Here is a 22,659-nt window from a genome sequence, read left to right as displayed (position 1 = left end):
CACTTTTTCAAATTCCATTTTTTAAAGTGTAATGCAATGGGCCTACTTTTAGTGTAATCTCTCTCCTGAGGATGCTGACTTTAATTATTTTGCAGTCACTAATATTTAGTGAGTCACTCAACTACAGTTATTCTTTTAGCCAAATTCAGTGTTTCTTTTTAACTATGACTAACCTCTCGACTTGCATACTTTAAGTCTAATCAGTCCTAAAAATAAACATTTAAGGTGCTAAAAACACTACTTTGCTAATATTTTTTCCCCTAATGCAACAGAGCTGCCAAGCATGTGTAAGTGGGGAAGTGGGTGACCTGGAGGAAGAGCAAGCAGGAAGGGGCAACAGGAGAGGCATTCTCATTCTTCCTGAGAAATCAGGCCAAATTGACTAGTTACCTCAGGTGCCTGTATACAAATGCACAGAGCCTGGGAAACAAGCAGGAAGAACAGGAAGTCCTTGCAGTCAAGGAATTATGACATGATTGGAATAACAGAGACTTGGTGGGATAGCTCATATGACTGGAGCACTGTCATGGATGGGTATAAACTGTTCAGGATGGACAGACAGTGGAGAAGAGGAGGAGGAGGAGTTGCACTTTATGTAAAAGAGTCATATGATTGCTCAGAGCTCCAGTATTAAACTAGAGCTAGGCCTCTCAAAAGTCTCCGGGTGCTCATGGGTGACAGCAACAAGGGTGATGTTGTGGGGGTCTACTACAGACCACCAAACCAGGAGGAAGTGGTGGATAAGGCTTTCTTCAAACAGCTAGCAGAAATTTCCCAATCATAGACGCTGGTTCCCATGGTGGACTTCAATCACCCTGACATCTACTGGGAGGGTAATTCATCAGTAAACAGGCAATCCAGGAAGTTTTTGGAAAGTGTTGAGGACAACTTCCTGGTGCAAGTGTTGGAGCACCCAACTAGGGGCCATGCTCTTCTTGACCTGCTAGTCATAAACAGAGAAGAATTGGTGGGGAATGTACTAGTAGATGGTAACTTGGGCAGCAGCAACCACAGTTGAGTTCAGGATCCTGAGGAAAGGAAGGATGGAGAGAAGCAGAGTAAGGCCCTGGACTTCAAAAAAGCAGACTTCCCGACTTGCTCAGGGAACTTATGGGAAGGATCTCCTGGGAAGTCAGTCTGAGGGGGAGAGGAGTCCAGGAGAGCTGGCTGTACTTTTAAGAAGCCTTCCTGATAGTGCCAGAACAAACCATACTGATGTGAAGGAAGACTAACAAGTATAGCTGAAGACCAGGCTGGCCTAGCAGGGAATGCTTCAGTAAACTAAATCACAAAAAGGAAGCTTATAAGAAGTGGAAACTTGGACAAACAACTAGGGAAGAATTTAAAGGGTCCTTGGGAAACCTTTGAAAAAATTATTAAGGATCACATTTGTGGAGGTCCAGTAGGAAAAAAAAAAAATGCTGAAGGGCAACTAGCATGGCTTCATAGCAGGTAGATCCTGCCCGACTATCCTTGTTTTTTTTTATGACCAGGTCACAAAATGCTTAGATGCAGGAGTTGAGAAAGATGTCATCGACTTGGATTTTAAAAGAGCCTTTGATACAGTGACAGATCCCATTCTTAAAAATAAATTAAGTGGTTGTGACATAGATTATTACATGGTCAGGTAGGTGGATAATTGGCTTATGGGATGAACCCAGAGGGTGGTGGAGGACAGGTCGTTTTTGACCTGGAAAAATGTGGGCAGTGGAGTTCCCCAAGGTTCAGTCCTTGGACCAGTCCTGTTCAATATCTTCATCCGTGACTTAGATGAGGACGTGGAAAGCACTTTGTCCAAATTTGTGTACAACACCAAATTATGGGGCAAAGTAAACACACTAGAGGGCAGGGAGCAGATTCAGGCAGATTGGACAGATTGGGAAAGTGGGCAGAACAGAATAGGATGCAGTTTAACAAAGATAAGGGCAAAGTGCTGCATCTAGGGAGAAAGAATCACCAACACACCTACAGACTGGGAGGTGACCTTATCAACAGCGCAGCAGCAGAAAGGGATCTCAGTCGCAGTCAACTCCAAAATGACCGAGTCGTCAATGTAACGAACTAATAAGTAAAGCTAACTACACTCTTTCAAGCATTAGAAGGTGCATCACGAACAAGTCTAAGGAGGTGATACTTCCCCTCTACACGGCATTGGTAAGACCGCAGTTATAGTACTGCATCGTTCTGGGCACTGCACTTCAAGAGGGATGTGGATAACCTTGAAAGGGTCCAGAGGAGGGCTACTTGTATGGTTAAGGGCCTGCAGGCTAGATCCTACGAGGAGAAATTGAGGGACCTGAATCTCTCCTGCCTCCGCAAAAGACGGCTGAGAGGGGATCTTGTGGCCATCTACAAATTCATCAGGGGCAGCAAGGAATAGGGGATACTCTATTTACCAGGGTGCCCCTTGGAGTTACTAGGAACAATGGCCATAAACTGATGGAGAGCAGATTTAAATTAGGCATTAGGAAAAAATTCTTTATGGTTAGGTTTGCCAAAATCTGGAATGGGTTTACAAGGGAGGTGGTGCTCTCCCCTACCTAGCAGGTCTTTAAGAGGAAGACTAGACAAGCACTCTTTCCTGCCCAGGGCAGAGGGTCAGACTCAATGATCTACTGAGGTCCCTTCCTACCCTAAAAATCTATAAAATCTAAGAGTATTGCTCAGGCATGCAGGGAGGAAGGCCAAAGCGCAATTGGAGTTGCAGCCAGCAAGGGATGTGAAGGGTAATAAGAAAGGTTTCTACAAATATGTCAGTAACAAGAGGAGGATCACGGAAAGTGTGGGTCCTTTACTGAATGGGAGAGGCAACCTTGTGACAGAGGATGCAGAGAAGGCTGAAGTGCTCAATGCCTTTTTCACCTCAGTGTTCACAGGCAAGGTCAGCTCCCAGACTCAGGTTAGGGACTATTTAGAAAAGCTGGACATATACAAGTCCATGGGGCCAGATGGGATGCACCTGAGGGTACTGAGGGAGCTAGATGATGCAACTGCTCATCTCTGAAAACTCATGGCTATCGGGAGAGGTCTCAGATGATTGGAAAAGGGCATACATGCTGCCCATATTTAAGAAAGGGAAAAAGGAAGATCCAGAGAATTAGAGACCAGTTGGCCTCACCTCAGTCCCAAGAAAAATCATTCAGCAGATGCTCAAGGAAGCCATTTCTAAGCACTTGGAGGAGAAGATGATTAGGAACAATCTGCATGGATTCATCAAGGGCAAGTCATGCCCGACCAACCTGATTACCTTCTATGATGAGATGACTCGTTCTGTGGATGAAGGGGGACCGATGAATATGGTAGACCTTGATTTTAGCAAGGCTTTTGATATGGTCTTCCACAACATTCTCTTAGGCAAGCTAAGGAAGTATGGGCTGGATGAATGGACTATAAGGTGGATAGAAAACTGGCTACAGCATCAGGCTCAGAGGGTAGTAATCAATGGCTCAATGTCGAGTTGGCAGCTGATATCAAGTGGAGTGCCCCAGGGGCCAGTCCTGGAGTTTTGTTCAGTATCTTTATCAATGACCTGGAAGATGGCATAAAGTACACTCTCAGCAAGTTTCAGATGACATCAAGCTAGAGGGTATGGCTAGGATTTAAAGTGACCTGGACAAACTGGATTATTGGGCCAAAAGGAATGTCATGATGTTCTACAAGGGCAAGTGCAAAGTCCTGCACTTAGGACGGAACAATCCTATGCACCAGTCCAGGCTGGGGGCTGACTGGCTGGGCAGCAGCTCTACAGAAAAGGACCTGGGGGTTACAGTGGACAGTAAGTTGAATATGAGCCAGCAGTGTGCTCTTGTTGCCCAGGTGGCCAACGGCATCATTGGTAGGTGTGTTGCCAGCCGGGCAAGGGAAGCGATTATTACCCTCTATGCAGCACTGGTGAGGCCGCATCTGGAGTACTGTGCTTAGTTTTGGGCCCCCCACTACAGAAAGGATGTGTACAAATTGGAGAGTACAGAAGAGGGCCATGAAAATGGTTTGGGGGCTGGGGCACATGGCTTATGAGGAGAGGCTGGGAGAACTGGGTTTATTTAGCCTAGAGAAAAAGAGACTGAGAGGGTATTTAATAGCAGCCTTCAACTACCTGAAGTGGGGTTTGAAAGAGGATGGAGCTAAACTGTTCTCAGTGGAAGCAGATAACAGAACAAAAAGCAATGGTCTCAAGTTGTAGCAAGGGAAGTTTAGGTTAGATATTAGGAAGCATTTTCTCACTGGGAGGGTAATAAAGTACTAGAATAGGTTACTCAGAGGTTATGGAATCTCCATCCCTGGAGGTTTTTAGACAAAGCCTTGCCTGGGATGATCTAGTTGGGGATGGTCCTGCTTTGAGCAAGGGGTTGGAGTAGATAACCCTCATTTTCTATGATTCTATGTAGCAGGTAAATCACCTTTCTTTTTCATCCTCTTCATAGTTAGGGACAAAGATAAAGTTGTTTAAAATCTTTGTTCTTTATTCAATATCTTAACATGTCTGTATTGCTTTAAAAATAACCTTAACTCTGATTTTCTTACAAAGTGTCATTTCTGAGATAATATCCTGCAATGGCATAGTACAACAGCAGGCAATTATTTTGGCTCAGGTGCCACTTAACATGTTTTGGCAAGCTGTTGAGGGCTACATGGGTAGTCCCGCCCCTTTCCACCCCCTAACCCCTGAACTTTGCCACCAGATGTCCCTCCCATTGCCCCCAGAAGTATTCCTTTCTGTAAGGGGGAATGTCATCTTGGAACCAGAAAAAACAAATTATATGCTAAAAACCGAACATCTACAACATTCATTAATTTGATTAAAAATATATATTTTTGTCTGGATTTACATGTGTTTGCATAATGTTCATACAGATGATTGTATTAATAGCTTAACATGAAGTCTTACTCTTGTATATTGTGGGAGGGTGTGGAGGGGTGTGGAAGGTATGGGTGATAATAGGTTTGTGTGGGGGGGGGGGTGGAGCCCCTGACAGCCCAGGCTCTGCATTCCTGCTGTCCCTGGCCCCAGGGCACTGGCATGTGCCCTGCACTCCTGCCCACTGCCATTTCCTCCCCCACCTGCCACCACTGCTCTTCTCCTGCCACTTCCCCACCTTGCCACCCACCATTGCTGCTTCCCTCCCACCCTCTTCCCGCCCTGTCCCACAGCCCGCCGACCACTCTGGCACCATGTGGTTCCAAGCTGCATGGCTGGGACTGCAGAACGCAGAAGAAGCCAGCCTGGCCTAGCCAGCACCACATGAAGCCAACCAGGAATCACAGGGGCTGAGGCTAGTGGGCACGGGGGTGAGGAGGAGCAGTGGCAGTGGGTGGGAAGGTGGGGAAATAGTGGTGGCAGTGGTGGCAAGCAGTGGGGAGAAGTGGCAGTGAAGGGGTGGGTGGGAGCACAGTGACAGTTGGGAGGGAGCGCGGGGCCTGTGCCAGTGCCCTGGGGCCAAGGCAGGGTGGCAGGAGCATGGAACCCGGGCTGGCAGGGGCTCTGTGGAGCTGGGCCAGGCTGCACACCCAGGCCCTGTGCTCCTGCCACACCCCCCAGGCCTCTGCTGGCCCTGGGGCACAGGAGCTGAACCCACAATCCTGCCCAGCTTTCACTGCGGTCCCATCTGCCTGCTCACTGCCACTGACATTTCCCCACCTTCCCACCCACTGCCACTGCTCTGGCATGACGCAGTTCCTGGCTGTGTGTCTGGGACCGCAGGATGCAGCAGGAGCCAGCCCAGCCTGGCCTGGCCCCAAGGACTGGGGCATTCACTGGTGGTCCTCCCCTCCCCCCTGTTGTTAGCTGAGTTTGCACTCCCAGACAGAGGAAGGGTGGGGAACAGCCCCAGGGCCGCTAGACCAGAAGGGGGCTGGGGCTAGGTGGGCCTTACTGTTGAAGGTGCTGTGTCCTGCTTCCAGCTCCTCCTGGGTCCTGCTGCCACTGGCCCCTTAGACAGGCAGCCATAGACAAATAACAATTTTCTAATTTTTTGGAGGGCCCTGTGGGCCAGACAAAGGCCTGACAGGCTGGATTCGACCCATGGGCCATATTTTGCCCACTCCTGGCAACCCCTAGTATGTATTGAATTACTTACATATTATGCATATTTTTCTCTTCACTCCCTCCCAAACTCTACCTAACATAGGTTTTACCTCAGAATTTTGTCTGGGGCTGCAAAAGTGCTTCAGAGTAGTATGTGCAACAAGTTGGATAAAGATACTATAAACTTTATTTATTTAAAACTTTTAGAGTCATAATAACAGGGTATTGTTATGACTATCTTGCACATCTTTTGTGGTGTTATGAGAAAGCTCAGTGTTATATAAATATAGGAACCTCCCAGGTCCCAATGTACCAGAGCGTATGTGCTCTTTCAGTGCCCTAGATCTCAGCATCATTGAGAGTACTGCCCTCCATGCTCAATGCAAAAGAGACAGAAGTGGGATGTAGCAGTTGGGCCAACTCACATTTGAAGGAAAAGTGGCATCCTAACAGGTTTATCATGCCATTAATTGAACATGTGGCCAGGCTGATTGGAGCTCCCAGCCTCAGGGACCCATGGTATGCCCTCGTATCTGAATCAGGTGACAGCTCCCAGCCTCGGATTATACAGTTCAGCACAATGAGTTTCAACCACTTAAAAAAAATTGTTAAGGCAGATAATACTTTCCTCAAAATTTTTTAGAGAAAACCAGCCTGCTTAAAAATGTTGATAGATCTACTGTAGTTCTGGGAACAATGGAATTGTTAACAATGGCAATAATTGCTCAATGAATTAAAAAAATGTCCACATTATTTTACTGTTTTGTTCACATGAAGAATAAAATGGGCATTCCAAGTGCATTTGGAAAAGATAAAAGCTTTGGCTTTCTTTTATTCTTTGGGATGTTATTTTAATATCCATGGGATTTCTCTTTATTATTTTTTTAAGTATTTACTATTTCTATAAAGATTATTTTGAGAAGCTGAAGCCTAAATTTTCATTTCTCTGACGATGTTATTCCAGAATCTGATCCAAATCATTATTTTTACGTTCTTTACTACAACCTACTATCAGCAGAGCTAGCAGATTTACCTGTTTCTAAAAGCAGGTAAGAAAAGATATGCTCTAGATTTTTTTGTATACACACATGCACGTGTGTATGGTGGACAGAGTGGTAAATGAATTAATAGGGAGGACTTTAGCAAGACAATGGAAGATCAAGAGAATGGAGAATCATATAATTCTCTGCTGCCCTGTACACGTTTTATGCCAGCAGCACAACATAAAAAAATTATTTGGTTCCAAACTTATTGAAGCAAATTTTAAATTTTAATCAGTGCTGCACTTCTAGGTTCAGGCATGCTTTTAATCAATCCTGCTTGAAGAAAAGTCCCAATAAAAGCCCTCTATGGCAGAAATGAGCAGATGTAGAAAGATGATGAAAAAATGTGTACTGAAGATATATTTCCAATTAAAAAGAGAAACAACTGAATCAGCTTGTTTTTGAGAGGTGGTTAGGTATTAGTCTGAAGTTAGGTAGAAGGCAGGGAAGGGTGGCACCTTAGAGACCAAATGGTTCAGAAAGACATGAGCTTTCATAGGCAGCAACATATTTCATCAGATGCTATGGATGGACCGCTGTTTTGTTTTGCAATATTTTTGTATTTTGATAGTTTGTTCTGAAGCTCTGATTGATGAGGAACCCGGAAACCAAGTAGCCTCCAAAACTGCTTCTGTCCATATCACTAACTATGATACAGTTATTTTCTAAATCACATTTGCTGAAAGTTAAATGCCTAACAAGGCACCTGTGGAGTGTCCATAGTGTATGAAGAAACTAACTGAACAGTATACCTCATGTTTGGCTACAGTCAGTATTACCAGTTTCTACCCCATTTAACAGACACCTGATGAACACCAAATTCTCAAGTTTCTCCCATACAAGATGAGAACAAGACAAGAGTTCTTTCAAAGCCCCCAAATTTGCAATTTACAGGCAAATAAAAGAAAAAAAAATAGACCAGCAGTTCTATCAAAGGGTCTTTTAAAAACTTGAATAATTAGGGAATATATTGCTCTGATTTTTCCAGGACATGCAAACTCACTATAAAAAATGTTATTTATAATGAAGAAGGAAAAATGATATTCCCATTAAACTCTGATATGATGTTGGCTCAGATCATAACTCATGGTCTGTTTAAATTCCAAGTTAAAACTACTGGAACATCCAAAATATTTGGCTATCAAGATAGTTTTTCCCTCCCAGGAAAATTATTATTATTATTATTTTACTGCAGTCATCTGGCTTGAGAAATATATTTAAGGTTACAAGTGAACATCACAGGGAGATCTACTAATGATTTCATCGTACGTATCAGTATATCTCAGAATAGGATATAAATGGAGCTCTCAGGGAGGTAAGAGTCACACTTCGATACAGAGAATCATCGAAAAGCAGGGCTGGAAGAGATCTCTGGCAGTAGTCTCATCCAACCATCTGCCTGTAGCAGGGTCACCCCTATCCACACCATCTCATACAAATCCTTGTCTAACTTATTAATAAACCTACACCATCAACCCTGTCACAAAACTACAAGGCATAACACACCCTAACCTGCCACACAAAGTAGGGAGACAATGGCAGTCAGCGTCCTGCTGCTGCAAGGACTGTTAAAATATGCTCTAGAGATCCGAGGAAGAGGGCCATGCCCCTTGCTACAGGGAAAGGCAACCCCTGCCCGGGTCCATACCAATCTGACCACGGGGTAAAATTCCTTCCAGACCACAACTGTGGTAACTGTTGTGACTGAGTGGAGCTGGGAACCTTCAGATTTAACTCCAGCAGAGCTTTGCCACACCTCAGTCAAAATCCCCAGCCCTGGCTGCTGCCAACACCCAACGTTTCCAAGGAAGTAAAATCCATCCCCCTCAAACACATGTTGCAAATGAAGGGGGGGGGGGGGAATTCCTTCCCAGCCCCATGTGGCAACCAGCAAAACCCAGAAGCACAGGAAATACCCATAGCATAGCATGGGCGTAGTTATTCCTACATCATCCCCTACAATCCTTATTGAGCCTCTTCTTGACCACCTCTAACGATGGATTTCACAACTTCCCCAGACGGTCTATTCTACTGCTCCACTGTTCTAATGGTGAAGAAGTTAATACTGATATCCATTCAAAACCTACTTGCTGTAGCTTCAAGTCACTGGTCTACATCGTGCTATTTACAGAAAGAAACACAAAATATTCTCTTCCTTTGTGGTAGCTCTTCAGATATTTGAATGTAAGGACAAATAAAGCATAGGCAACACATGGTGGGGGCATGTGCCCCCTCTGAGATTGGCCTTCGCCAGCTGGGGAGTTGGGGGTGATGGCCAGTCCCCTCTCTCCCCCCAGAATGTGGGGACGCTGAGAGAAGTGCTGGCAGCACTTTCAGTTTGACCCCCACGCCGGGTCAGCAATCGGCTGCTGGTGCCCTGCCCCAGGATCAGGAGGCACCAATCATCCATAATATAAAGTGCCATAGTAGATCAGTCCAATGGTCCACCTAGCCCAGTATCCTGTCTCCAACAGCAGCAGAAGTGGATGCTATACAAGGAGAGAACTGAACTGGGTATATCAAAAGTGATTAAACGTTGTTCGTTACCTGCCTTGGCGCCCATCATAACTGACTAAAGACAGAAGACTGCTATCAGGTCCCCTCTTAAATAACCTTTTGTGCAAGCTGGATATACCTATTTCCTTCAACCTTTAATTGTGTGGCTTGTCTTCCAAGTCCTTTATGTTTTTTCTTACTTACTTCTGGACCCTCTCCAGCTTCTCCATGTCCTTTTTAAAATGTGTAGCCCGAAACTGCATATAACCATCTAGGTGGGAACAAATCAGTGTTGAGTATAAAGGCACTATGACCTCATGTGTCTTGCACCTAATGCACTATTGATGCAACCCAAAACCGAATTTGCCTTATGTGCAGCTGCATCCCGCTACCGACTCGTATTGAGTCAGTGATCCACTAAGACTGAAAATTGTTCTCTGTTATGCATCCATCCAGCCTGCTGTCACCCACTTTATATCTGGTTTTTGATTATTCTTCTGAAGACTTCTGAGCACTTTTCATTTATCAGCACTGAATTTTATCCTGTTAGCTCCAGCCCAGCTTTCCATTTTGTCAAGATCCTTCTGAATTGCACTCCTACCTTCCAGTATGTTTACATTGTTCCCATTTTTGTCTCTTTTGCAAATTTGCTCAAGACAGTCTCTACTTTGGAATCCATATGGTTAACAACCACATTGAACAGCACTGGACTCAGGGCAGACACCTGTGCGATTCTATTTAAAACCTCCTGCCATTCTCATAAAATCTATTGATAATTACCCTCTGCTTGCAGCTATCGGACCAGTTGTCTATCTGCCTTGTAGTAATTTTGCCTACCCCATATTTCCTCACTTTTTTTATGAGAAGGTCATGTGGGACTTTGTCAAAAGCCTTGTTGAAGTCCAGGTACACTATATCCATTGTATTCCTTTCATCCACTCCATTAGTTATCTTGTTAAAATGAAGATCAAGTCTGTTTGGCACAATTTGTTCACAGGTCATGCTGGCTGCTTGTGATCTGCCTTTCCTTCTCCAGACACTTGAAAATGGACTTCCTTGAGATATGCTCCAGTAACTTCCAGGTTACCAAAGTAAGGCTAACCAGTCTGTAGTTCCCTGGGTCCTTCTTTTTAGATTTTTTTTTGAGGATAGGCACTATGTTAGACCTTTTCCAGTCCTTTGGTATGTTGCCCGTCTCCCACAACTTCATAATATTATTGCCAAGGGCTCTGAGATCTCCTCTGCCAGTTCCTTCAGTACCTTTAAATGAAAGCTTAATTTTTTTTGTGAAGACTGAGGTAAAGTAGCAGCTGAGCAGCTCTGCCTTCTTTATATCTTTTGTCAAGAGTTCGCTCTGGCTAATTAACAGTGGACCTCCAGCTTCCTTGGTCCTTTTCTAGCCAACATATCTACAGAACCTCTTCTTGTCCTCACTAACTTCCCTCACCATGTGAAGCTCATTTTTATACTTTCGCCTTCCTGATTTTGCCCCTGTAAGTCTTGCTATTTCTCCATATGCTTCCTTGGTGACCTGGACATCTTTCCATTGCCTGTCTGTTCTCCTTTTGCACTTCAGGAATCCTAGAAGCTCCATGTGCAGCCACATTAATTGCACAGGGTCAGGTTTTTTATATATGGAGGTACCTATATTTTCCTATGACAGATGCTTAAATTCAGAAAGGTAAACCCATTTAGAAGTGCTCATTATTTTATAAACAGAGCTAATCAGCTGGCTTCATTCCAAAAAATTACATTTCCTATTTCAAAGCTACAGGCAGATCTTATGGTTTATAATTTAGGCTTTGCTACAGTGTAGAAATCCCTGAAAACAATTAGAACTTGTGAAGAGGGAATCAAACCTTATTTCAGCAAACGAGAACTTGGTTACTATACACAGAACATCACACTGAAGACAGGGGAGACGGGGATGAAAAAGGAAACATTAAGGTTTCATATGCAACCTCAGCTTAGTTCTCAGGTCTGCCTTCATCCATGCTGGCTGCCCATAGCCCCAGAGAACTGTTCCTCCAATTGGAGATAAAGACTGAGTGCTGTTCTGGCAGATATAAGTTTCCATGCCTCATCTGTTAGCTACTTGGGTAAAAATGTACAGTGCTTCTGTTGCAACTGTATTGACTCTATGCCACTCAGATTTGCATGGAAATAAGCATTCTCCGGTTGTTAGATTTGGTGGTTTTACGGTACCCGAGCTGGACAGACCAACCTATCAGACCACAAGATGTACTTCCATTTTTTTAACACAGGATGAAATAAATGAAGAATTAATGGCAATACAATCCAGTATATCACTCCAAATCAAGGTGGGATACATATAATCATGTTCTTAATGATGGAAGCTTGAAGCACATGAAGTGATTGGTTTCTTAAGGCTACTTGTGAAGGCAACTGCCATGTAAATGATTATCAACCAGGTTCCATTCTGCTTGAAAGGTATTACCACAACAAACTCTGAAGATGAGTTACATTAAGCACAATGTACAGCAATTCATGATCAGTGGCCTTACACTACCAGTATCACAATGGATGCGCTTTTTCTTTTTTTTTTCTTTTGTAACAAAAGCAAATTCTTGTAAAAACTCAGATGACGAAAAAAAATTAATTCAGACACAAATGCAGTTTATATCTGGTTAAAAAGCTTTGTGCCATGTAAGGTTTCAAACTCTGAGCAAAACTGATCAAATGAAACAGAGCATTGTTTTACTGTTACTGGCTGCTGCTGGAATCTAGAAACCGTTTGAATGTATTTAATTTTAACATTTTATATCTGGTTTTACATGGGCCATGTTAGATTTCCATGGTCAACATCCTTACAAGAAGAAAACTAATTATATATTAGTATTTTTCCAAATGTTATAACAAAGATCTGAAATAAACTCTGTAAGAGACATTAATTTTTGGCAATGGTATTATTAATTTTCCTACCTAGTTTGAAAGCCGGGCATATCTGACCTTTAAGTTTTATTTTACTTTGTTTTTAGTAGTTGTAAAACACATTTTCTTTTGCTTCATCTTCAAAATACAGGAAGCCTTCTGAAAAAACAGAATAACATGCCCTGTTACCAGGAATATGCTGAGCATAAGCATAAAATAGGCTGCACACAAGAATATTTGTATTTGTGTAAAACAAAAAAAAATTAATTTGTTCTTTCTTCAGTTATCTCTTTCATAAACAAGTCATTCATCAAGAAAAATGAATGTCCTACCCTATATTCCTCAGGGCATAAAAATACTATAATTCAGACCAAAATAAGAGTACAGCTAACATAAAGCATTAGCTAACATAAACACCTCACCAGGGAAAAAAGTTTTTAATTAAAAACAGCAAGAACAAGTCACAAAGGAAGTACAGTAAAATGTTCAGGATATTCTGACTCAGCCAACTCTTTGCAGTTGAGTTTCTCCAGCAAAGAAAAAGAAAAAAACCAAAAAACTGGCAAACCTTCGAAACGGCTATTTAAAAGGAAAACTTTCTATCCAGGGGGAAAAATGAATCTTATCTAAAGATAATTTGTTAAACAAAAAAAATTTGATTAAGACAAAAAATATATATTATTTCAAGCACAACTTTTATTAAACTTTAAAAGGAGAATGGGTAGAAAAAAAGAAAATGCAATAGGGTTAAGTGCTGAACTTGTACGATATAAAACCCTCTGGCTTTGGACCTGAAATCATATCAAGGCTTTTTGATTTGGAATTCAAACTTTAGGAACCCCCAGACTAAACACTTGACAAATATAGTCAAAATCTGATAAACCTGACTTGCTGTAACAGAAACAATAAGTAATTTTATTTTGAATCTTATTATTTTAGTTCTAAAGATGAATGGGGGCCTATGAAGGATATTTCCTATATAACACAGAAGTTCAAGTAGGTCCTTTCAGCTTTCAAAAGTTATTTGCAGCAATCTGAAGAAGACTGGCATACTAGTAAAACAATTTTTTTTATATATACATTGCCTATGCAGAGATATATTAAAAAGATTTTATACTGTGATACATAATCCTGGAAACATTCTAAATCAATTTAAATATTAACTATTAGAATTCACATAAAATAAAACAAAAATATGCTGTTTAAGTTTATAAGTGATTCTTCTCTATAACCATCCTAACAAAGCCTACCTTAATACCCTATAATGTGAGTAAGGGAAAGAACTTACTAGTGAAGAATTGTAGAAATATTTCAATGGCACTAATTATTGGATGTAAATTTCTTTTCTAAACGAACTTGCTTCTGAAAGGCTCCACACCCTCAGTGATTATCATCCTCCAAAGGAAACAGTGAGTAAATAAAGGCTACCTAGCTGACAAGAGAATCTGATTCAAGTCAAGACACTAAGGCTTTGTTAAAGTTTGACTTTAGTTCAAAATAGTACTGCTCTTATCCAGACTCTGTGGTGTTCAAAATCCTCCCACCTGATAGAAGGTTTGGATAATCTCTAGACAAACTTCAAAGGCCCTGGACAGAAATGGGAGGACTTGCAAAACTATGCGATCCTTTCAAAATTGTAACTATGGGCAAGATTCTGACCTGCTGATTTCAGACACAATATGGGAACAAGGATTACGCCAGGGAGACTAACTGCATCTTCAAGATGCTTATACATGTGTTCACTTTTTCCTGTACTGCAGTAATTGGAATGTCTAAGTTCATGCAGAAGACATCACTAACTCTCTGGCAATGTTGCCAGCCAAAAAAAAACAACAAAAAAAACCCTGACAATCTTTAAACCTTTTACTGACGACCACATTTTTTTTAATGACATATTTTTACTATCAGCAAATAAAAAATAAAAATTGAGTTGGCAACCCTGTGCGACTGCAGTAGTGTTGTTTTACATTCTACTCACCCTGACAGCCATGACTAAACCCCACACCATGATGCCCCTTCCCAACCTACCTCCACAGTCTTACCCACACTGGTCCCACTCCCCCTCCACTCATCCTAGCACAGACCCCACCTGCTGCCTCCACTTCACTGCCCCAGCTCCACAGCTCTATCCTAACCATAAGGAACTACAGAGGCTCCAATGAGCCAGAAAACCCTGACGATCAGGTGACGCTGTTCCATGCTCTCTATTCAGCATGAATGCAGCTTTATTCAGATAATGAATCTGAAGACAAGCTTAGGACTTCTCATTTTTATGAAGGCTCAATTATTTTTACAGAATTTACAGACATATGATTTTAGGGTTTTTTGGACCATCTGTAAATTTATGGACAGATGTAAAGTTGCTTTCACTTCTCAGAGAGTAAATGATATGCCAATTCCAAGACATTTTCTTGTCACAAGAAGAGCTCGAGTACATCTCAGACAGTACTACCATGACCAGATCTGCCAAAATAGACAATTTTAACAACAGAACCTTAATACATATTTACTATGAAGAAACTGCAATCACAGGAACATCAGCTAAACGAACCAAAAGTGATAGTTGCCTGATGTGGCAAAAAGGTAAGTAGTTCTTGTTAAGAGGGTAAGTCCCCCTACGACTCCACTCAGACCATTACTTCTACAAGCTGAAGTATGCATATACCAATGTCTGAATAGTTTGATTCCAGTTAGGAATCAGGAAGCCTGGTGGGCAATGCCCTCAGTAAGGATTCACCATAAGAGAAAACAACAATTACATAATATTTACCGCTCAAAATTGTTTGCCAAAATAAATACAGAAAAAGCTGTTTAAACCTGAAGTTGAGAGTATTAAAATGAAGTAGCATTCCTGTGATAAATGCAGAATTGCTCCATTTAACACATTTTAAGGAACCATTAAAAAAAATGAATGCAGTACAGAAAATGGAAACTATATGTAGAAACAATATTAGCTATTAAATGAAATCCTTACTCTGAGAATTAGACAACAGAGGCCACTGTAAGAAGGAAACATCCTTCCCTGCTGTAAACATTAATTTACTCCATGACAAAATAATGTTAATCTGACTGTTAATTTATGTTGCCATGAATAATGCTTAAATACACTGTAGTATCTACCTAAATGAGGTCAGAGTTTCACTGTCCCTACAGACAGATGAGTTCTTGTAACTCTGAGGATTCCAAAGCTAGTTAATACTTATACCATGTAAAACTATTTCAGCTATTGTTTCCAGAGCCTAAAGCTGAGGGGGAACCAATTTATTAGGTCATTTTGCATACTTCTGAGCCATTTCACAAAGGAAAAACAAATTATGGAAATATGCTGTGTGGATTCAAATGGTTAATACTTGGGATTACTCTTCTGAATTTTAAGGAAATAAGATCTCAGGTAAGGAATGATGTTGTTTTGGGGAGCTGATGCAAGGCATAATTTAAGACTTATAAAATAAAAATGTTTATCATGAAAGAAGTGCTGTGCTGAATAACCTAGCTGCTCTTTTTTGTTAATTTTAGACTCGTCTTTCTGATTCGTGCTGCATCATTCAAAATTCATCTTTCCAGAAAGAATGTGTATTCTATTTGTACACGACAGGCACTTTTTAGATTAATAAAGAAATAAGGTAGACCTACAAATGGTAATAATGTAGTTCGCTTTGCCTTTGCCCAAAGAAATCAAGAGTCAAGGACTCCAGCCCAATGAAATACAAAATATTTTCAATCATTGAAGACAGTTACAATTTGTAATACAGATCCCTAATTTTAAACGGACAGTATTACTGGAGTGCAAGAAAGGACTAAGGCTGAGATTTTATGTTTGCTAAGATATGAATATATTGTGCCTGTTGAGAAGTTTCTGGTTCAGTTTTTTGGGGTTTTTTTTTCAAATTAAGTGCTAGTAGTTATATTAGTTATTTGAACTGGGCTTAGTTGAACGTGGAAGACAAAGAACTAAAGCTGGTAGGAAAATCTTTAGAGAAGTTGGGAGTAAAGAGTTCTCATTAGGGTACAGAATAGGGGAATGAACCAGGAGAAGGAAGGAGGGAAAAAAAGAGTCATGTTGAGAAGTGCAAAGACAAATAGGCAAAATATGAAGTGACTGGCAGTAGCAAATCAGCTAAATAAATAACATCTGATTAATCAATTCCTAGTTAAATTGATTAAAAACATAGGATCAATTATGTTCCAAAAAAGTCTGCCCGGAAAGAGTGGATGATGTCATAGCTGCACAGAAAAAAAGTAAACATGTTCTGAAGCTATGATGATCTTTTTCTTTTTAATTTTTTTTTATTTTTTATTTTTAAAGTCTGTCCCAGGAGAATTAGCTGTACTAGTAATTTTTATTTAGCTGCGATCTAGTACCCCCACAAGTGGCTTCTTCTTGGTGCTGGTGGGAGAGGAAGGAAGAACTAGCATGAACCCCTGGAGCCACTAACTACAGCTGCTGTGTATCTGGGCTCAATTAACCTTAAAACTTTTATCACACTTCGTAATTAAGTCCATATGCTGCTTATCCTCTGCCTGAAACAATTCTTTCTGAACTGTCTAGTGGTCCCATTTACCTAAAGTTATTATTAGATTTTTACCCCTTTGTTTCTGCAGGCCATACACGTGTGGAAAAGGAGTTTTACCAATTGTTTTCCTGATTCCTTGATATCAGCAAATGGATTGAATTATGACTACGCAAAAAAGCGACAAGCATTTAGTTCACTTGCCTCAGTATACTGAAGATATTGTGGAACTGGAGAAACAACCACATACGATGGATACTTACTGTGATAAGGTAGATTTTGACCCCAACTTCCCTCAAATATTTCAATATTTTACATGAATAAGATATTACAGGAGGACCATTTTCTAACAACATCTGAAGAAAAACTATACAACTTTAAAAATTAAAAGTATTTCACAATATTTCAAAGTAATGATTTTCTCATCACACTTCACAAAGTTGTCTTTATCCAGGAATGGCAAACGTACTACATAATTTCCTAGGCTTCTTAAAGTATACTTGGCACAAGTTATGTTGAAATATACTTGTGAATAAATGGAAAAAAAAAATCAGTAAGATAAGATATTGTACCAAAGATACATTCTTAAGAGTGCTCTGTTAAGATATAAACTATAAAAGTTTACAGAGAATCATGGTTGAGGGCCTCAGGGTATTCTATGCATTTGCAGAAGTTTGGTATGAGGCAGACATATTTAGAAGGTCAGTACCCTGGATGCACTGATTTCAGAGCTCACTAAGTTTATAAAGGAATATGGATTCAAAAATGGATTCACAACTATGCCAGGATACCAACACAGTATGGCCCAAAGCTAAAAATCACCTTCCCCACCCCATTTGAAATACTAACGTTTAGTTCCAAGGAAAATTTTGCAAACACACAATACATTGCCTCCTCCACTCCTCCTCCTTTTCATTAGTCCAAGGTAAACCCATAACCAGTGTATTTCCTAGACTTTTTAAACCTGGATGAAAATCTCACTGACATCTGGACAAATTCCTGACTTTGCAATTTTAATACAACCATTCCAAAAAAAACCATCTAGAAAAATATGAACACATATAAATGAACAAAATATGCTCTGAGGAACTCACATGATTTAACTCTCTTGATAAAACAAAGATGTAATGATATTTTAATGAACTACCTGAAGACAATTCAACAATTTCAAAACAATGCACAACATGGTTTTTGCACATGATCTTAACAGCTGTAAAAATTCTCTCTTTATAAGGGCTAGTCTAGCTCCTATAAGCTATCCATAAATTGCATATTTAAAACTTCTACATGACATTCTACCCTTTGAAAAAGAAGCTGAATAAAAAATAACCAAGTTGATTAAATTACTTTCCTTCCTTACAGAAACACTGGAACATTTAAGATCCAAGAAGATGGTCTTGTCTCATCCTTTTCTAACTCTAAAAACCTAGGCAGAGAGATGGAAAACCCACAACCAATAATTTCAAGGTAATCTAGACACTAGCTCTTTTTACTATCACACACTAAAAATGGAGTTGACAAATTTGCTTGGCTACAGCTCATTAGCACTATCTTCCCCGTTTAAATACTGTTTTATGATCAAGGATCAGGACGGATTTGGAAATATGCACTTCAATTGGTTTCAAGTGTTTATAAGCTTAATTAGAAACAGATGCAAACTGGTAAAATACACAATTCTGGAAAAGTTACTGGGGTAACTGATAACTCTCTTTCCCCTGCTGATTATATTACTTGAATCTACTCCTTTGGCTCTGTTTAGAGAAGGCGAGGTTAGCCCTTTCACAGTTTTAAATAAGTAAAACCGGAATTTAATGACATCCTTTCCCAAGTTCAGCCCTCCAAAGCATGTCAAATAATCTGGAGTCATTTGACTTTTAATGCGTACTGTAAATACTAGATAAATTACAGACAAGAAGTGCTTTCTATATAAATAAGACTTCACAATTCTTTCCATCCTACGTAAACTTTTTTGTCTATGGTTCCTAAACAGCTTCCATCTCTGCACCAGAGTGCTTCACAACCTTGAAGGTTTTTATCCTGGCAACACTCCAGTACAGTACAGAAGTGCTATTATGTTGGGGTTTTTTGTTTTTTTTTTAAAGTGAGGAACTGAAGCACACACACAAGCTAAGTGCCCTGTCCAAAGTTACACAAGAAGTCTATGATGGAGAAGAAGATTATCAAGATAGCTAATACTGTCAAAGCTTTTACTAGATAATATATATATTCACCTCTATCCTGAAACTTGTATGTGAAGTTATGAAAAAGCCAAATGAGCTAACAGAGGAGCTGACAGCAACCAACAGTCGTAAAAATAAGTTGTCATTTTCTATCTGGACCATTTTTTGCCTGTGGGTTTCACTGACTTTTGTTAACAGCAGAGGAAGGAGAATTCTGGATTACATTCAGGTTGTGGTGATGAGGCACAGGCTTTTCTGCCAAATCTCCTGCCATGCCTGATGCCTTCTGTAGTTACTTTATAACTCTGTTTCTGCTGCATCCTTCACTCCCAGCCCTCCTGGTTTCAGCATCATTCCCAGATCCCTTGTCCCAGCAGTTCTCTTCCCACATACCAGCTTATCAGCCTATGCCCCATTTCTAGTTCATCTCTTTGTCTACCCAGTTCCAGCATTTCTCTCTTCTCTTCACCCCCCCCCATCTGATCTGCATGTTCCCCTCCCACTTAGCTGGTTCCCTGTTCCCTCTCCAGCCATGTATAGACAATTCAGTCTGTTCTGGGAGAATCACTGCTCTGAAAATATTCAGGATTTTTTTTCTCCCAGAGGAAAAATGGCCACTCCAGGAACAAAAATAACCTGGGAACAACTAGGGTTAAATCACTCCCATGAGAGTTTGGGAAACTGAATGTCAATACGTGTTTCTGAGAAGTTACAGCAGACTTCCAGAATGTCACTCACTGGACTCTGCTGCTGCAGCCAAGCAGAGAGAAGAACATGTCACCTTCACTATTCCCATATTGTGCAGCAGGGAGATGCAGTCTGACCCTGAGCAGTCTGGGTCAGCCAATCAGTGCTGTCCTGTACACTGTTGCCATCTGTCTTCAGGCAGAGTGAGTGAGCCTACAGGACACACTGAGATGTGTGCTCTGTGGCTGAGTAGCATCAGTACTGTAAACTCTCTGCTCTTCAGGACTTAGAATTTAAATATTTATTCAGAGGTCTCTGGGTAAGGTTTCTACCAGAAAAACAAATCCAGGAGAATTCTTTCAGATCATCTGAATGTGTGTATGTAGTCTTCAGCTCCTGGCCCCAACCTCTTCACTCAACTAGACACAAACTCCCACCTTCAACTCTCAACCATTACTTCTCTGCCCCCAGGCTTGGCTTGGAAACAGATGGCCTCCTCTTCCACGCTGCTTTGGTGCTAAAATGAGGATTACTGAAAATCCAGAAGAAACAGATTTCCTTCTCACAGTTCCAGTGCCCAGCCCCATCCTTCCTCAAAGTATCTGAGAATAACCATTACAAGCAAAATCCTTCTGTGATCCCATAGTCCTAAACTGGAGGCCACATGGCCAGGCTCTCTCTTAGAATATAAATGCATACCCTGGTCAGCAACATATGTTGGAAAAGAATGGGGCATGCCATGTCCTTCACAGGTAAAGGTTGAACCTTCAGGAAATGTAGCTATTAAAGCATTAGCAAATTTCTACTGGCCCCTATGGTAGCCTCAGTCTCTCATTAGATCTGCACATCCAGAATCCTTTTGGATAACACATATAACAAACAGCTTTTCTTAACAATCTACACAGCTAAAACTCTAGTTCAGTTTCTTATCACCTCAAGTCATGATTACTTCAACATCCTTTGCACTGGCCCTAGCAAATGCTAGCATGCGCATATATATCTGTCCAAAATGCAAACACCATATTTACTCTTTACATGAATCCTTCTACCAATTCTCCTTTATCCATGCAAACAAACAGCTTGCATTCACTTCCAACATCTTTTGCAGCCTATACTGGCTGTACCTACCCCTCCTTGAGTGTTTTGAAGTCGACTCCCACCATTCTTTGATCCACTATCTACTTGTTCCGTTTTCAAATAAGCGAGCTTTTCTCCCACACCCGTATGCTTGAGAACAGTTCCCTTTTAACATCTACAAAGCTTCCCCAACATTCTCCTTTAAATTTGACCTTAAAACTCTCCTTTGCTATGAAGTTAAGCTGTAAATTTACCACATTAAATAATATCTTATTATTTTCTGTGCTCCCCGATTTCCTCATTTTAACTCGTGTTTTGAATTGTAAACTCTGGAAGAGTGCTGGCTTTTTTATTCTGTTCATTGAGCCAAGGGAGCTTGGGTCTAAGACTAGGGCTCCTAGGTATACTGATAATACAGACAACAAAATAATGATTTAGAACACATGCAAGTTGCGCTTTTTTCACAGACTTAACAAGGCTAAATTAGAAGGGATTTTCAAAGAAAGAGAAAAAGGCATATCTAAAACAGAAAGGCTCTTCCTGCTACATTTCAAATCCCTTCCCTAATGAAAATGCTAGAGCTCAAAGTTCTTGAGCCAGAAATTTTCAAAGGCAAAATGCAGTATTCCCCAAGCCTTGTCAGATACAACTGAATCATTTTGTCTGAAATTAAAAGAAAAAAATTAAAGAGCACCAGAGGCAGACTCCTGATATAAGGGGTTAGGAAATTACAACAGTTAAATTACAATTTCAACCCAAACAGTTAAAATTTAGCCAAGATGAAACAACCATAAACTGGGTCTTACAATGGTAAGCCTCAGGCAACCCTAGTAACTGGTTTAAGATAATCAACACTGTCAGTAAACAACATGCAAAGTTATACTTGGCTTGCTTTATCTCCCATCTAACTCCACGATATGGAATTCTATCTGACTCTGAATATGCAGGTGCTTAATCAAAGTAAAACAAGTAGTATAGATCAAAATTGCCACAAAAAATGACAAGGGAAAAGCAGAATTCTAGGTGCTGTTGTGAGAAAAGCTGTAGTTATGAATATTAGCTATAACAGTGCTATGATAACTGAAAGGACACTTCTGTAAGTAAATGAAATAGGTGGCAGCTTAAGACTGTATAAAGATAACCTTCAAATAGAGTGCATGGAGAAGGTTACCAAGATGGTGAACGTCCTGACAGGTCAGCTATTAGCCTGTTCTCACCAACTTCAGGTCTTCACCAGGGATGGTTAAGTGATGCAAGTGCTGGACACTGATTTATTAAACCATTGGGGGTTTTTTTCAGTTTGTAATTATTGTGGGCATCTTTGGCTTTCTAACAACTCAGGTTGCAATTCATGTGCTTTGGGGTCCTCTTTGGTCTAATGATAATGTCCCTAATGTAGTTGTGAACAGAGGGTCAAATTACCAACCTGCTGAATGTTGACTCAGCAACTGAATTCTAATAGATCTTGATAGTCCACACTGTCAGCAGGCTACAGGATTCTATTGTTGAACTTCCAAAATGTGTGTTAACTGACTTCTTACGTTTTGCAGTCAACACACTGGGTACTGGACACAGGAGGCTGAAGTGATCTTGAGCACCTGGAGCTTTTCATGGACTATCTCCAGAGGCTGATGCATACTACACTTAGTTACCAGACTGTGATGTCACAGAAAACAGAAGGACTTCTGGATTTAAACAGTTTGTTGCAAGTGTAACCACTGCCAATATCACCTACTTCATGTTCTTCT

At 40.8% G+C, this 22,659-nt stretch overlaps 1 protein-coding gene across 8 annotated transcripts in view; it reads right to left on the bottom strand.

Annotated features, from left to right (window-relative positions):
• Positions 1-22,659, bottom strand: part of ATE1 (arginyltransferase 1) — a 177,682-nt gene that overhangs the window by 11,318 nt on the left and 143,705 nt on the right. Inside the window, exon 13 of one of the 8 annotated variants that reach the window (XR_009463114.1) lies at positions 12,508-12,615. The exons of the other annotated variants lie outside the window; for them this stretch is intronic. The gene's annotated coding sequence lies outside the window, so the exon portion shown is untranslated. The remainder of the gene's footprint in view (positions 1-12,507; positions 12,616-22,659) is intronic. 8 annotated transcript variants of the gene reach the window in all.

This window comes from Alligator mississippiensis, chromosome 6, assembly GCF_030867095.1.
Source record: "Alligator mississippiensis isolate rAllMis1 chromosome 6, rAllMis1, whole genome shotgun sequence".
Lineage (NCBI taxonomy): Eukaryota > Metazoa > Chordata > Crocodylia > Alligatoridae > Alligator > Alligator mississippiensis.
This window is presented reverse-complemented; position numbering and strand designations above follow the sequence as displayed.